Here is a 17506-nt window from a genome sequence, read left to right on the forward strand (position 1 = left end):
TAAATTTTGTCATGGAGCGTTTTGCGCATTAAACCACTTGTTTTTTTTTTTCTTTTCAATAATATCCTGTATGTAACAAAACTTGTAAATTCCGCCGCAAATCGTCAGTGTGTGATTTCATGTAAGTTGAACAGCAACAAAGCCGTTGAATCTGAGCAGATGGACGTTTATGATTTGCCAGAGAATTTCTAATTTATTGAGTAACGAACTTTTAAATCTGCCACCGCTTACATCATATACTAAACAAATGACCCTGTAAATTGTATCCGGGAATATATCTTTCCCTTTAGGACTTTTCGAATTGTTCCGAGACATGAATTTCATCTAAGAAATCCTCATAAATATTTTTAGTATTATGGCCTTTCAGTTAAACACAAAAATTTCCCTCACAAAGCTCCTTCTCTTGAGACTATACTTGGAAATTCTGACTTAGTTATGTCTCATATATAGGGCGGATGAATTCTTAACTTCTACTCAACAAATCCTTATATACAGAACGACTAGCTCTTGAAATTCTGCTGGAGAAAGATTCACACATTGAAACACTAATCTTACAATGAGAACACCTTACATTTCTCATATAATACGAAGAAGACTCGAGGCAGGTAACATAATGTCATGATCCAAATTGAAATTCGACGAATTCAGTGTCCAAAGTCACATAATCAAAACAAACCTCATTTGTGGGTTTATTATTATTATTACCGGACCTATAGAACAAGAAAACCTTTAGCACTACATAAATATTGTTTATTATCAGTCATAATTAATGTAATTGTTATTCTGCCGATTTCATAATACCACAGTCGAACTACTAATTGACTTTTGAAAGGAATTTTGCCAGTTTTTAATTGGTAATCGTTATCTGATTATGAAGTTTGTAAAAGGACTTTAATATTATACGGTAATACTACTGTTAGTTGAATAATGTTCTTTATTCCTTGAAATAAAGAATAATATAAATTCCTCTAGATCAGTTTTGAGTCCTTTTTTATTTAATGTTAATTCTGTCGAAGCGTTTGATGACCCTTATGTAGAACATTTGGTGTATTCTTATATGTTCAAATCGATTATGTAAGCATTGTACATACATCACTCCTTATGTATATATTGAGTGGATTGTATAAATGTAATTCTTGCGAGCAAATTTTAATTAAGAAGATAACTACGCTTTTCAGCATCGTTGACCTAAGATTCAGTGTCAATCTGTGTTATTAAATCATTCATCACTTTCTTCCATTTCTGGTGAAGTAACACTGCTTCAGACACCCAGTTCTGTCATTTGGCTAACAGGAAATGTTAAGCACTAAAAACTTTTTGAAGCACAACACATTTGTCTTTCCTTTTCAGAGAAAAGTTTGACAGTGTTTTTCTAAAAGTATTGGTTTTTAAGTTAAGCCTCCAGTTTACGCATTGTGGTCCCTTTTCAGTGACAGAGGCCTGTCATTCCTTTGGCCCCCGTAGTGGGGTTAGTGCCGCCAGTGCACCTCACGCGATGCACTGTAGGCATTGTGGTTCTTTGCAGCGTCCCTTTGGCCCTTAGCTGCAACACCTTTCATTCCTTTTATTGTGCCTCCGTTCATATTCTCTTTCTTCCATTTTAACTTCCACCCTCTCCCAACAATTGTTTCATAGCGCAACTGCTTCGAGGTTTTCCTCGTGGTAAACCTTTCAAACCTTTTCACTCTCATTTTCCCTTTCTGCGCTGTGTGTCCTCATCATAGGTCCCAGCGCTTGACCTTTGGCCTAAATTTTATATTACATTCATTCCTTTGGCTGTTCAAGTATAGAATTAACCTCTTGGCAGTTGTATTGATGCTATATTAGTTGGAATGTAGGCTGTCCTACTCCTCTGATGACTTGTGATTTTTCTTTGTTTTTTATGTGTTTATGTGTGCTTGTTGATTCAGTGTTATTTGCTCGTTATTCGTTTTTCATTATGCTTTTCACTCTGCGGATGTTTGCTCATCAAGTTAATTGTCTGTTAATCTTTTTTTCTGTTAATTTTTCCATGTTTTTAACGATATTAATGGATTAACTTTATGCTCCCTTTACCAATTTACTGCCGACACATCGAGGTACAGTTTTTCTTATCCTGAAGTTGATGTATTTTGGGTAGGAGAATTTCTTGCAGGAAAGTCCATCAGACCTTTTGATAGTTGTGGTGATAAAAAGTCTTATGTGCATGAATTTGGCTGAAGTTATTATCAAATAGCGAGAGAATAGAAAGGGAGGTTTTCTAGGAGGTGATAAAAAGGACTGTATGTCATGAATGTATTATGAAGGCCAAGGATTATCTACTGCAACATTCTGGTGAATTGTGATTGGGAAGTGACCAGGAGGAAACAATCAAATACACAGAGAGAGAGAGAGAGAGAGAGAGAGAGAGAGAGAGAGAGAGAGAGAGAGAGAGAGCGCAATCATTGTAGCTTCCATTTCTTATTCTCAGGCTGGCAGCAACAAAATGGAAAGAAAGGCGCTGGGAGGACCTTTCCAGCCCAATGCAGAGATGCCCTCTGGCTATAATTCCGTGAGGCGGAGGTTTCAGACCGAATCTTTTCTGATCCAAGGAGTGAAATTTTCCTCTTTTTTTTTCTCCCTCTCTCTCTCCTCTTCTGTTTCTCTGTCCCGGTTTTCTTTCCTTTGACGTAAGACCCCCATTAGGTTTTCGCTCTTGTTTGAGAGAGAGAGAGAGAGAGAGAGAGAGAGAGAGAGAGAGAGAGAGAGAGAGAGAGAGAGAGAGTTCGAATGTTTTTCTTTTCCGTTTTACTTTTCTTTATGGGCTTTCTCTTATGAGAGAGAGAGAGAGAGAGAGAGAGAGAGAGAGAGAGAGAGAGAGAGAGAGAGAAAGAGAGAGAAAGTTCATGTGTTTTTATTTTCAGATTTACTTTTCTTTATAGGATTTCACTGTTGTATGAGAGAGAGAGAGAGAGAGAGAGAGAGAGAGAGAGAGGGGGGGGGCGAGGGGGAGCGCTGATAGCCACAAAGTGACGTCACAACAACGACGTACATTGACGCCGAGAGAGAGGGAGTGAGGGAGAAAGAGCCTTTATATTGTATAGGATTAGGATGTGGGAGTTCCTCTATTGAAAGGTCCCAGGTTCCATTTTGTTGCGGGAATTTAGACACAATGAAGAGTGCCTCCAGCTCATATAAGGAGACTAATATTATTAAGTTGGATCGTAAGTCAACAATGGTAGCCTTTATTTGTTTATAGAAATACTCGTACGTTTTCTTGTAATGGTTTTCTAAATGCTCACACAGTCACTTCCAAACTAAAGAATGTTTGGTACAGCTATATTTTTCCGTTCAAAGTTTTATATATATATATATATATATATATATATATATATATATATATATATATATATATATATATATATATATATATATGTATGTGTGTGTGTGTGTGTGTATGTGTGTGTGTGTATATATGTGTGTATGTGTTTGTTTTTAGTGGCATTTTCAGAATAATGTTAGACACTATTGGTATTTTGAAAGTTTTGTATTGGTTAAAATGATAATACACTCGTGTTTACCATCCTACAGACCTAAGTATGCAGACTTCTTTTTCCCTTTTTCAGACTTTTAAATTTGGTCAATGACTTAAGTGGTTTACAACATAAGCTATCTTTTCTCCTACATAAGACTTATACCAAATTAAAAGAGTCTTGGACCCCGTTCTTCAGGAAAGAGTACTTGAATATCTTGCAGAAACTAGGCAAACGGGATAGTTTGGTTATCTGCAAGCCAGATAAAGGAAAAGGTGTTGTTCTTCTTAACAAACGAGACTATATTGCTAAGGTTAATAACATTCTTGCAGACAACACCAAATTCTAAGCACATGGAGAACCAAACTTCTTAGACATTTACAAAAGAGAAGATAAAATTAACAGGTTTTTGAGAAAATTAAAAAATGAGGGTATTTTAGATGAAGTCACGTATCAGAAACTATTTGTGACAGGTTCTTCTTTTAGCATTCTCTATGGTCTCCCTAAGATACATAAGGAAGGAGTTCCTATCAGACCCATCATGGCAGCCTATAATAGCCCTTCTTATACAATATCAAAATACCTTGTTTCGTTACTGAATGAGTTCGCTTACAACCAATTTTCACTTAAAAACGGTTATGACTTCCAGAAACAAATAGTCCTACAAGATGGTGATTTACACATGACTAGCTTTGATGTGGAATCTCTGTTCACAAATGTGCCACTGAATGAAACCATCAGCATTATTTTAGATAAGATTTTTTATGATGATCATGTAGTTTTTCATGGTTTTAACAGACAACCTTTTAAGACGTTTCTTGAGCTTGCTGTGCAAGACTCAATGTTTGTTTTTAATGGTCAGCTCTTTTCGCAGGTCGATGGAGTTGCCATGGGCTCCCCTTTGGGACCTGTGTTTGCTAATATTTTTATGGCTTTTTTAGAAGAAACCTTTTTAACTAACTGTCCGGATGTGTGTAAACCTGTCTATTATAGACGATATGTTGACACATTTGCGTTGTTCAGGGAACCTTGGCATAGAGAGATGTTTGTGGACCATCTTAATAAGCAACATCAAAATATAATCTTTACCATGGAAAAAGAAAGTAACAATTCTTTAGCTTTTTTAGATATCAGTGTAAACAGAGATAATGGTGAATTTTCTACATCTGTGTATAGGAAAAAAACATACACTGGACTTGCTAACAACTTCTATAGTTCATGTTTTCAGAACTTCAAACTAATTTCCATATACACTCTGGTTTATAGGGCTCTTCGTTATTCTTCAAGTTGGTCTCTTTATCATAATGAGATTTTATTTTTAGTTAAATTTTTCTTACAGAACTCCTATCCTGAAAATTTGGTTTTTAAAGTCATTAACAGACTGCTGTCACAACACTTCTCTAATCCGACACCCTCTTATAATGTCTTAAAGAAAAATATATATGCAACAATCCCGTTTATTTTGACAACAAGTTTTCAGTCAAACTTAAACAAATAATTGAACAGGAATTTGGCTGCCTTAAGATGCAATTTATTCCAATCAATCCACTCAAGATCGGTGTATTCTTTGGCTACAAGGACAAACTGCAGGCCTTCATGAGATCTAACATTATTTATAAATTCAAGTGCCCGGGATGTCCCGGTATCTATGTTGGATCTTGCCGTAGGTTACTGCAGGTAAGATATTGTAGCCATGTTGGATACAGTTTTAGAACGGGTCAGAAACTGAGTAAACCAGAATTTTCTAATATAAAGAACCATGCCTCCATATGTAAAATCGAAATAAATAAAAAACATTTCTCTATTATTGGTGGAACAAGCCATAGTGATTACCTAACCACCCTTGAGTCCTTATACATCAAACGACTTGTTCCGTCTTTAAACTCTAACGTTTCCGCTTCTCTTTATCTAGCATAACTAAAGTCGTAGGGTGGGGTCAGCTCTTGATCATTCGTTCTTCTCCTTCTCCTTTGAATGGTTTGTTGAGTACTGGTTTCTTTTTACTGTATACGTTTCAAGTTATTTTTAATTTTTGTAAATAAGTTTTTTTCTCCTAACTTTATCTTTTTAAAATAGTTTTTTGTAAATTTTAACGAAATTTGTTATATTTGCAGATTGAAGATGCACATAGTACATGTGCGAAACGTCTCTGATGAATAAATTATGGCCTTTTTGATGTGTTTTATGGACCCTGCTGTATATATATATATATATATATATATATACATACATACTGTATATATATATATATATATTATATGAGTATACATATGCTGATATTTTATTGTGCCATACGTCATTTTTTAGCAAGTTGCTAATAAGGAGTTTATTATTCTAAATTCTGTAGTCAAGTAATACCTTCCTTGTCTCACGAGATCATTCAAGCAAAATTTGTTGACGCAAGTAGTGAAGTTGGTGCTAGACTGTTACTCGACTTTGGTGGGTGGTAGCTAAGGGCATGGGTCTGTCAACCTCATCCTAAAATACTTGCTGAGAAACAGCAAGATTTACATCTCTTTCGGCCACCTCTTCTGAGGTAAAATGTTTTTGTGTAATTTTCTTTCTCTCTCTCTCTCTCTCTCTCTCTCTCTCTCTCTCTCTCTCTGTGTTTCTTAGCTTCAGAGGAAACTAACCAGTACCCATCTCCACTATCGTTTGCAATTTATATGTGTATGTATATATATATGTATATACATATGGATATATATATATATATATATGTATATATATATATATATATATATATATATATATATATATATATATATATATATATATATATATATATGTAGACCCTGTGCATTGACAGCATTTGGCAAATATATATATATATATATATATATATATATATATATATATATATATATATATATATATATATATATATATATATATATATATAGACCCTGTGCATTGACAGCATTTGGCAAAAAATTGTCAGCTAATGAAATAAAACGCCAATTAGCGCGTTACCAGGGGCAAAGGCATTAAAGCGCTGTAAACTGGATATAATCAGTGAGCATTACGCGCGAGCCGATATCACTTTATCATGTGTAATTAGCTTTTTAATTGGCAATTACTGACGTATTAAGGGAATGATTGTCATACGAATGGGTCTGGTGATGCTTGTTTTCGTAGTAAAGCTTCGCATGTCACTTTCTTCGTGAAAAACTGCTGAGCTTGTATGCTAACGCGGTTTAGAATATTCCAACAATGTATATATATATATATATATATATATATATATATATATATATATATATATATATATATATATATATATATATATATATATATATATAATGTGTGTGTGTGTGTGTGTGTGTCCTGAGTGCCAAGTCATGGGTGCATTAAATTGTGTGCTAGAGTGAAATCTTACGATGTCTTATTTTTGTAAAGATTTTGCACACGTGACTTTCGGACGCCATTAATGTTTAATGATAAGCATTAAATTAAATTTATATAATTTTCGGCATCTGTGCCTTTTTTTTGTAACTCTTTCGTTAATTTACATTCGATTTAATAAAACATGTACAAAAAACATCATAATGTCAATCAAGGGTGATCATTTATTCTTACTGGATATATATCAAATACAAAAAAATGAAGCCATTAAAACAGCGTATGTGACAGATCGATTGCTTCATAATACGCGAGACATGTGTCGATATAACTGGTTTCATTACAGAGTTGTGTGTTCATGAATTGCTGACAGTCAACTCTCTTCCTGTTTGCTACTTTATTCCCATGTCCGACAGTATATTATAGAATACAAATAATTGTAGGAAGGTGTGTGGAGAAGGTTGAATAGAGATTTCAAATGTCCACAGAAGCCCAGACAGGGAGATCATGAAAGGATTACTTAGCCATCTCTCCTTTATATATTGAAGTATTGATGTTAAATATAAATGAAAGACAAAGTTTTAAGATGTTGGGAGGCATTGTTTGTTCAGTATATGTGACGTTAGAAGAACAAGAAATGTGGAGATTCGTAGAAGTGGTAAAAAGGTTAGCAGAGATGAAAGTATGGGTCAGTGTTATGAGATGGTTCAATATGGAAAGAATGTTTAGTTAGGAAGTATTAGGAAGGGGAAATGATGGTAAGAAATTGATGGGTAGAAGGGGATGAAGAGATAATAGAGAGCTAGGGACTTGGTATCCTGGTAGCTTGCGGCTTAAAGAGGTAAATAGTGCAACACGGACGTGTAGTGGCATTCGACGTGGTGCTGGTGAGCTTGAGCTTTCTATGTGACTGTATGAAGAAACTACAGTCGTAAAAGTATTTTGCACAAGGTTTCATTCATGATTCAGCAGCTAATGTATGAATATGGCAAAGACTGTATTACTGCTTTTTTGTGTAGACACTCCCTGTTAGGGACGTTGTCTTAATGTTTATGTATAAATATATATATATATATATATATATATATATATATATATATATATATATATATATATATATATATATATATATATATTGTATATATATATATCGTGTATATATATTTATATATGTGTGTATATAAGTTACATACACACACACACACACACACACACACACACACACATATATATATATATATATATATATATATATATATATATATATATATATATATATGTATATATATGTAACTGAGGAAAATACGGGCCTCAGTAAGGTTATTTCCTTAAATGGTGGCAAATGACAGATCTAGGGAGCTACAGATGAGGACGAGAAATTTGAGGGTTGATCTTTAGATTGGCGAGGAAACATCAAAGGATAATTCACATACCACAATTTTAAATGCATATTATTTGGGAGATGCATCAAATAATTCTAATCTCTATTTATGTATCTCTTTATTTCATATTTTTTCTCACTGGTTGAACTATTTTTAACGCATGGCTTTCTATTTTACAGAAACTTCAGTAGTAAATTGATGGTCTTTAATGCGTGTACCATATGAACATTTACACATTATTGTCAATAATGATAATGATGGTACGTCAGTTTGAAGAAGATGGTGGTCCCTCCGATTCTACTTCAGAGTTGCTTCAGCTCGGCCATATCACCTTGAAAGATGATTTTAAAAATCCATATAAATAACCGGCATTGTTTTTGCAAATACTAATATTTCAATATTACCGTGTTTACTGACAGAATGAAGATATGCAGATTTGTAGAGCATGGAAACAAATTTCATTTTTCGTATCGTTTTGGGTTTACGGTCTACAAATTGTATTTACCGTATATTCACTCTATTTACATAAAGGATGTTTATTTTGATAAAATAGAATATGTTACGGAAAGGAAGCTAGCGCAATATTTTAAGGAGGTATAGAGAATGAAATTAGTAGTGGATTATGTGTTCAAAAGTCATGACAGTGAAACGAAAATTAGGAAGAAAGGAATACATTTAAGGAATTCAGAGTTTTGAAATGTAAACTTGGAAGAAAATGGGGTGAGGGAATTCGGGAAATGAGACTGCAAATGAAGAGTTCCTTGAGAAATTGCAAGAGAAGAGAGAGGAAGAGAATTCAAAAAGGAAGAGAAGGAAAAACTGGGTTGTAATTAATAACTGCTGCAAGAGTCATCCTAGTCAAACATGAATATAAAAATGAATTAATACAAGGACCGTATAAAGAAATGAAGATAAGACGCGTGAGATTTTGCTGATGTCAGTGACTTTCGTAATGGCAAAATATTATGGAAAATTTTAAAGACTCTCTCTCTCTGTAATTTCAGATCCAGTCTGTTTTAAGATCCAGCTGTTTTAAGTCTCGCTGTTGCCAGTGATAGCGAGATATTGAATTTGAAGTGAATATGAAACGATTTCCTAAAAGATTCACGCTTTATCAAGATACCAAATGTGGATGAATGGATTAAGATCAGTAAAGTTAAGCAATGCTGGGTCTGATGAGTGTTTGGGTAAATTTTAAGGTCTAGTGACTGTTATTAAGGGCATGATCATTGTTGTAGCAACTACTATTAACTCTGTGTACAGGACTCAGGAATCTGTCGTGAGATGCAGCGAGTCACAATGAATCCCCGCGAATCCTTCGAATTTGCGACCATTAGGAAGATTCGTGGCAGAAATTTACCTTCCGAAGAGAAAACTCGAGCTATTTCATCACTTTTGTTGGATAATGCTGATGCTGTTCCGGTCTTTTACTATTTTTGCTTGGAAATCTGCAATGATATGTAATTTCCCTTTAGGGAAGAACCCTCTGTTTGCTAACAACTTTTCCCCTCTCACTTCATCCCTTCCCTCACCCTTTCAACTCCCCTTCCCTTTCTTTCCCCCCTCCCCTCTCCTTCCATCCCGTCTCTTACATCTCATTCCTTTTCGACCCCTTCCTCCACGCTCGCGGAGGAAAAATCTTCCCGTTCAAAATCATCGCTTTGAAATGGCCGAAGGATATATCGCCCAGAGCTTCAGTAGATCTTGGCTATTTACTTTGCCTGTTATTGTTATGGCATCCTAATATTCTTATTATATTTGCCGAAGCAAAATTTACTTATCCTGACTCTCTCTCTCTCTCTCTCTCTCTCTCTCTCTCTCTCTCTCTCTCTCTCTCTCTCTCTCACATTTTATTCACCACATGTATACACACATTATTATATATATATATATATATATATATATATATATATATATATATATATATATATATATATATATATATATTTACAATAGGATGTAATAGGGGATGGCCACAGAGAAAGTCAACACAACGGTCACTATTACTCGCTTCATAACTCCAACAAGGAAGGCTCTTCAACAGTGCGCTTAGCCCTCTGCACTATACTTTTCACTTACATTATACCTGTACTCATGCTCTTTATGCGTATTAAGGCCCTTATTTTCCAATGTGTGTTTCATTCTTATTTTTCCAGAGCTTTTTAGGCTTCCCTCACCTGCTGCCGCGTAACTCTTCCGAATCGTAACTCTTTTCACCAACCGATTGTACTGTGGTCTTTCCTTGTGACCTGACCAGTCTCAAAGCACTTTCATCTATCCTTTCATCTATTTTAACCATCATCCTCTAGAAGTATACGTCGTGGTACATATAAGAATCAACCACCTCCATCCTTCCACCATTAACGTAAATATTAATTTCTCCATCTTTCTTTACATTTCGCTTCGTTACCTTTCTCTGCACTTACTCTCAACTTTCTCCTTCAAACATTCTGTTTCACTAGTTGCAGCAGTTTCTCTCCACTTTTCCAGTGAATACAGTACTGTATCATCAGTAAAAATGTGTCATTCCTTACTACAGCCATGAGCCGTGTTCTTATTCTTATGTTTGGTATTTTATCAGTACTCCATCCAAAAAGATATTAAACAGCCACAGAGGCATACGGTAACCTTTATCTCGGACCCGTTTCACTTCATTCTAGCTACTCTCTCGTCTGCATATTTTAATGCACTCTTTGTTTCCATTATTATTAGAAATTAACACCGACCACCATGTCTCTGTTAATTCTATCATAGACATTTCTTAGGTCCACAGTTTCCCTTTACTTTCAGCTTTCTCACATAAATTTCTTAACATTGCATTCACACGCCTTCCGCCTTTGCTAAACTCACACTGCTCCTCCCCTATCTGTCCTGTACCCGTGTTAATCTCTCGGTATAAAGTATTACCATGCACCTTCCCTTGTCTGCTAAGGAACGGTATCGCCCTAGAATCCTTAGTCTTCTATACCACCTCTTCCTTTAAGCAATAGAATTACTCTTTTCACCTATTTATTTGGAATCTTCCCATCGTCTCTACACACACACACACACACATACACACACACACACACACACACACACACACACATATATATATATATATATATATATATATATATATATATATATATATATATATTATATATATATATATATATATATATATATATATATATATATATATATATATATTAATTTCTGTATGCTTGTTTGATTTCTAGCGGATGATGAAATGCATAAGTTATTGGTACATGTGAGCATTTTAAAGTCCATCGGTTTTCTTCGCATTGTATGTTTTTCTTTTTTTATTTCTCTGGTATTTATAGCTTTCCTTTATTTGAACTGTTTCCTGGTTTTGTTTGCGAAATACAGAGGAGTCGTGGTTTTCCCCTAGAAACCCAATTTTGAAAGAGGAAAGTAAACAAATCATCTTTTATCAAAGTGTATGAATTCATCTGTGTAAACAGACTCTCATGATGAAATTTCGCGTCTTTGTTTATGACCATAGCATCAGAACTTTTATTCACTGGCAGATACGCCACAGTTTTAAAATGGAATAAGGTACAGAGACCTCATATTTATCATCCACCGTCGGTTTTCTTCTTTTTACGTAAAATCTGCTTTTCTCGAACTGGCAGATGTTGTATGGGTATTTATTCCTGCATATTCTTTGACTATTCGGGCTTGGGGTCACAAAGGAGTTTTATCTTTTTGTGAAGTCAGAAAATATTTTTTTTTTTATAAATTGTATATAGCAAACTGATCGCAAAGGATGCTCCTCATTTCTCCGAGGTATTATAAAGCTTTTAGCCAGTCTTTCTTTTGGTGATGATCTGGTCATTTTGTTTGTATCTCGATATCAGAGGTTTTTATGAGGATTTTACCGCCTCTTCCTGCGTTTCTTTTCCATTACCAATCAACATTAATCTTCTCTTAATTTTAATATTTATGTGTGTCAAGGTGCAGTCCAGTATTTTTAGAAGAAAATTTAATTACAAAGTCACCTGGACTTTAAGAATGTAAAAAAAAAAGATTTCATTACATTGCCGTAAAAAATTCATTTTTAAAACTCGTTTTAGGATCAATTAGATTCATTTAAATAATTTCATACAGGATACTCTGAATGTTTTCTCTGTCATATTTAATTTTAACTTTAAAACTCCATGCGAGAGTAATACATTTTCTGTCGAAGGTTAAGGAAGGACGCATATGCCATCGCTGTCCTCATTCCAGTTCCGCTTTCCTGCTTCTGCTTTAGGAAAAGTTTGTCATCGTACCTTTAAGGAATGATTTTCCTTCCAAGCATTTTAAAGGTCGAGATCCTTTTTCGACAGGTTCTCCTCCTTCCTTAGCTTGCATATTTTTGACAATATAGCCCCGATTTTAACCCATTTCCTTTTAGACCGTCGAAAACATTTTCAAAACTTCTCTTCAGGTGGATGTTACTTCCTTGGATTTTCCCAAGAAGAATGATCTCTGGTGGATTTTTATTGGAATTTGGTGGTTCTGGTTCTTGGATTGTTATTTATTTATTTATTTATTTTTCTTTTTGCATTTGCACGGGTCATTTCTCTATGGTCATTGTATTTTAATTGTTTAGCTTTGTAGAGATATGTCTTTCTTCTACACCCCGTAAGGGGGGTAGTGACATCAGTGCACCTCATGCGGTGCACTGTAGGCATTACTCAAGGTTCTTTGCAGCGTCCCTTCGGCCCCTAGCTGCAACCCCTTTTGTTTCTTTTACTCTAACTCCTTTCTTATTCTCTTTCTTCCATCTTACTTTCCACCCTATCCTAACAATTGTTTCATAGTGCAACTGCGAGGTTTTCCTCCTGTTACATGTACCTTTCATACCTTTTTACTGTCAATTTCCGTTTCAACGCTGAATGACCTCATAGGTCCCAGCGCTTGGCCTTTGTCGTAAATTCTGTTCTTTCTTCTGCAGTATTCCTCAAAGGTATTTACATTTTCCTGCTGATATCCTTTCTTAAAAATTATTTCGTGCATTCTTATACTTACTTTTTTTAGATCCTGATTATGTGTCCTGATTATATGGTATTATATCATTGGACTTTTAGTGATCAAGTTGTCAAATATTTTCTAACATGAGCTTCAGAATGTAAAAAAAAAAAAAAAAAAACTCCTGGGAACTTTGGACTCCCCCGACTTTGTTATGTATTGGCGCGCTGCAATTTAGTGCATATCCGCCAAAAGTTGTCCTTTTATTGTTATTACTGTTTTTGTTATTGTCGTAATTGTTATTATTCTTATGATTATAATTTTTAAATTAAATACTAAGTAGTTTGCTGCTCCACCCCTTAGAATGGTGAGGTTTCCCTTGGCGGATGTGGACCAGAGGGACAGAAAAGGGTGCAAGAATAATTCTGTAGTTTTTTCGGATTAATTTTAACCTTCCCCTCCTCTCTCCTCGGTAATTAATTTATTACGAAATTGAATCTTTTATGAGTTCTAATTCTGACTCCATTTTGCCGTGGACTGGAAATTTTTCCTTACTTGCAATACCCTTAGTAATACGACTTCTTTTATATTATCAGGATAAGCACATGGTAAGCTACAAGTTATTAACGAACGTCATTACTTCTTGTTATTTTGGAGATAATTTTCAACAGTTCCTTATTTAGCGCTTCAATTGTGTAAAATGGATGAGTCCAGAGTATCAGTAATGCAAATGTGCGTTCTTCCAGATATATATACTGTATATATATATATATATATATATATATATATATATATATATATATATATATATATATATATATATATATATATATATATTTATATATATATATATATATATATATATATATATATATATATATATATATATATATATATATATATATATATTTTTTAGATTTAACTCAAGTTGACAGCCATTTTCCTGGCATTATATATCTTCAGTCTCTATTTGACGTCATAAGAATACCTGTATGTACTTCTCCCTTTTAGACACGCACCCACCAGGTTATTTTTACTTGGTTTTTATGTTGTTTGCTGTAGAACTAATTGAAGCCCTTAGCCGCGCACGTGAGCTTAGGGAACGAAAGGCGATCTGCAGTATTGGTAAACACATCGAAAATGCTGATTTTGTTGATGTCAGAACAGCGGAGGCGGTGATTCCCCTAACGATGAGGGAGAGGGAAGGTGACTTATTGGAGGGGAGCAAAATGTAAAGGATGTGGGAGAAGAGAAGGGGAGGCCGGCGTGGATGATGAGGGAAGAAATAGAACAAAATTTGGGAGGAAATTAAGGAAGAAGTTGGAGGGTGAGAAATTATTCGGATGGAATCTCTACATTTTAAGTATCAGGTCTGAAAGGATAGAGACCGAGAGGAGAAATGCAGATGGAAGAAGGGTAGGTGAATGGAAGGTGGCATATTGGTGCCAAGGTGAATGGAGCAACGGACTAGAAAAAAAGTGCAGACTCGAAGGCATCTGTTCAAGAAGAGTTATGGCGATAGGTTTACTGAAATATTTGGAGTAGAATTATACAAGTAAGGATATTGGACACCATAAAATTTTATTTACAGTATATTTCATAGCTCTTTTAGAGAATTTATTGCAATTGATATAATATAGATATTGATGGGAATTAAGTGAAAAATGTAACTGAATGGGCGAAGAGTTAGTTGAATACTAGGAGAATTTTCCATTGCAATGGTTTGCCCGCTCGGATTCACCAGAGGTGTTCTAGTAACGAGCAAGCTTCATTAAAATAAATAGGACTTCTAGTTCATTAAAATTACCATCTTTGTTGCGATTAGCATTGACTGACTGACAAACAGGTGGGAGAATATTAATGAAATAAAGATTTTGACTTTCGGTAGTAATTAAATAAAGTCACTAAAAGGGTGATATCATTTAATTATTTGCTCTTAGAATGTGTCTTTGCCGGATTCTGGAGAAAATGATTACTGACATTTTATTCGAAGTCTTGACGTTGAAAGGTGGGGGAAAGATTCAGTAGACAGAGAGACGGAAAGAAAAATGAAGGAAATTGGATTGTCCTCGTATTTTCTTACTAAAAACTAATAGGAGAGGCAGTTGGATCAATAATTAGGACACCCAGAGAAAAGAACAGAAAAAAAGAGTAATTCGGGTTAATAGAAGGGTCGGATAAAGAAAGAGATAGAAGGCACATAAATTCCTGACATTGGATTTTAATGATACCAAAGATTTTGTGGATGGTAAAAACATCCAAATGATGGTAACACATGGGTTATTTCTCTCTCTCTCTCTCTCTCTCTCTCTCTCTCTCTCTCTCTCTCTCTCTGGAATTTCGTACCTACAATTAATTTAAAAAGGAATGAAGTTAGGAAGCTCCGGTGTTCTTAGTAAAAGCATAAGCCATATTTTGCAAAAAAAAAATACCAGAGATGGAGCGCTGCTATAACCGAGAAAATGTTAAATCTCTTTGCCAGTGAGATTTACAATTTGGGATCGAAATATACTGGCAGAATTTGATATGCCTCTTTTCGTTGGATAATCCTTTAGTCGTTCGGACATTTGCGCTTCAAGTTTAAAATCTGCAGTGATTTGTAATTTCCCCTTTGTACGAACCTCTGTTTGATAGAAACTTTCTCTTATTATTGTGTCTGATCGTTTTTCTTCTTCCATTTCCCCTCACGATAGTCAGTGTGTAATCCTTTATAAATTTATATTGTAATGCCCAGCTGTCAGTCGGTACTTATTTTATGTGTGTAGGGGATAGGTGAAATCCGTTTGTTATATGTGGAACAAACTGATTCTCTCTCTCTCTCTCTCTCTCTCTCTCTCTCTCTCTCTCTCTCTCTCTCTCTCTCTCTCTCTCTCTCTCTCTCAAAAACACTCCCGTAATCAACTTCAGGAAGACTCATTTTGCCTCTGATTCCTCATTTCTTCTTGAGGGAAACTTTGTCAGTCCTTCTTTGAAAGTGATTTTCCTTCTTAGTCTCTTCACGAGAAGCATTTTGTCATTCTCCTTAAGCCGGATTCCTTTCAAAATATGACTTGTGTTTTGTCCCATATCCTTCAGGACGTCGAGGACGTTTTCAAAGACTCATAAAAGAAACGTCTCCTCTTTGGATTTTGTCAGAGAACAAAGAACGACCCCAGGTCTGTTTTTGTTGGATTCATTTCGATTATGTGATCTGCCCGTGTGCGTTTTCCTTGTGCGCGGCTCAACCCTTCGCATTATATTTACTCTCTTATTGTATGCTTTTCAGTGTTTTTGTTTTGGCTTAGTTGTTTTTGGAAATTCCTCTCTCTCTCTCTCTCTCTCTCTCTCTCTCTCTCTCTCTCTCTCTCTCTCTCTCTCTCTCTCTCTCTGTGGAATTTCTTAGACACTTGGTATACAGTGAAATGAAATTTGTGAAAGAGCATTAAAGTTAAAGAGCTACTATTGTCTAGAAAATAGGAAATCCCTTTTCCAATAAGATTTCTGATTAGGGATCGAGTTCTACTGACTGAGTTCAATTTCCTTCTTTTTGTTGGATAATCTTTTAGTCATTCTGACCTTTGTGCTTCAAGTTTAAAATCTGCAGTGATTTGTAATTTCCCCTTTGGACGAACCTCTGCTTGATGAAAACTTCCTCCTATTATTGTGCCAGATCGTCTCTGTATTCTTCCCTTTCCTCTCAGTATAGTCCATTGTAATCTTTTTTAGATTTTGTATTATAATGCCTAGCTGTCAGTTCGTACTAATTTTTTCTGTGTTCGAGATACGTAAAATCCGTTTGTTATATGTAGAATGAAATAAATTTCCATTCTCTCTCTCTCTCTCTCTCTCTCTCTCTCTCTCTCTCTCTCTCTCTCTCTCACACACACACACACACACACACACACACACACACACACACACACGCACGCACACACAGAAGAACACTCCCTTAATCAACTTCAGGAAGACTCATTTTACCACTTATTTCTCCTTTCTTCTTGAGGGAAACTTTGTCATCCCTTCCTTTGAAAGTGATTTTCCTTCTTGACTTTTCACGAGAAACGTTTTGTCATTCTCCTTAAGCCGGATTCCTTTGACAATATGACCTTTGTTTTGACCCATTTCCTTCCAGGCCGTCGAGGACGTGTTCAAATCCTTATAAAAGAAACGTTTCCTCTTTAAATTTTCTCAGAGCTTTGGCCTCAGATCTGTTTTTATTGGGTTCATTTCGATTATGTGATCTGCCCGTGTGCGTTTTCCATGTGCACAGCTCAACCCTGACATTGTATTTCATCTTTTATTGAATGCCTTTTGTTTGAGTTTAGCTGGTTTTTGGAAATGATTGCTTCTCTC

The 17506-nt window shown here is 35.2% G+C and overlaps 1 protein-coding gene across 7 annotated transcripts in view; it reads left to right on the top strand.

Moving 5' to 3' along the window:
- The window catches only part of LOC136849181 (uncharacterized), a 1024479-nt gene that overhangs the window by 248508 nt on the left and 758465 nt on the right, over positions 1 to 17506 (top strand). The window lies entirely within an intron of this gene.

This window comes from Macrobrachium rosenbergii, chromosome 20 (genome assembly GCF_040412425.1).
Source record: "Macrobrachium rosenbergii isolate ZJJX-2024 chromosome 20, ASM4041242v1, whole genome shotgun sequence".
Taxonomy (NCBI): domain Eukaryota; kingdom Metazoa; phylum Arthropoda; class Malacostraca; order Decapoda; family Palaemonidae; genus Macrobrachium; species Macrobrachium rosenbergii.